The following is a 1,166-nucleotide window of genomic DNA, read 5'->3' as shown; positions in this document are numbered from 1 at the left end:
TCTCTCATCCTTATGGTGTGTTTGGAAGCCTAAAAGTGCATTTTGACCTTACTTTTGCACTAACATACACACCATTACACCTTGCTCCGAGATTGAGAGGCATTGAGGGTTGTTTGTTGAGGTTTTGGACTGATTTTGATCAGTAGAGAGTGGCTGGATCATCTGATCTTCAAGGTTTCTTCAAGGGTGAGACATTTGCTTTAGTTTCCCCAATCTTCCACTAGTTTTCTACCTGTCTTGCATGCTGATTTAGGCTTTGTGTATAACATGAAAAAGTCTTGTATTTTTCTGCTTAACATCTTTCATTAAGGGTGTTTTGGCATTGGGGGTCTAACTCCCCCTCTTAGGCCTCTTTTGGCCTATTTTGGTGCCCTTTCCTTTAAGTTTTGCTTACTTTGTTCTATTGGTCTCCTCACCACTGAAATCCAGTGGATTTTCAGTGGTGATGGAGTGGTTTTGAAGTCTTGTGTAGGGGAGGGACACCCCTCTCCCCTTTGTCCTTCTTTTACCTTTGTTTTGGCTTAAAAGGGCAACATGCATGCTTGGTTGTTTTTGGTCCCATCTCAAAGGTTTTTGGGTGCCTATTAGTCATGTTATATCTCTATCTTTGGTCGGATTTGTAGCCCTTAGCATGCATCTTGTACTTGCTTTGTAATTCCTCATCTTACCTAGAAATGTGCCATGTGTTTAGCCTAGTATATCTTCATGATTTGGCTTAGCTTTTTGAAGCTTTTAGTCATGATTTGTCATGCTCTAGGTCTGTTGGCCACTGTTTTTGTCATGTTTGTCGTGTTTTACATAGCTCCTTTGCATTCTAGAATTTTGGCCTTGAGCGAATGAGTCATTAGCATGCTTTGGTTAGGTTGTTTAAAGGATTTGGAGTCACTTCTTATGCTATTTCAATCCCTATATCATGCTTGTATGACAACATTTATCATCCTTTTATGCCTTGAGGTGTTGTAGTTTTGTGCCTTGAAATGGGCATTGTGCATGCTTGTATGTTTAAGTCACTTCGGTTGCCATTCATGAGGGTTTTGGGGCGTGTTTTAATGCATTAAAACTCTGTTTTTTGGTTGTTCCATTCATACCATGTGTGGTTATGATAGTTGTGGTAGAAGGCTTCTTTTATGCGTTAGCCTTATGCTCTTTGGTATGCAAGTTTGCAT

The sequence above is a fragment of the Camellia sinensis genome, chromosome 5 (genome assembly GCF_055761805.1).
Source record: "Camellia sinensis isolate YWXY chromosome 5, ASM5576180v1, whole genome shotgun sequence".
NCBI lineage: Eukaryota > Viridiplantae > Streptophyta > Magnoliopsida > Ericales > Theaceae > Camellia > Camellia sinensis.
Note: the sequence above shows the minus strand (reverse complement) of the source record.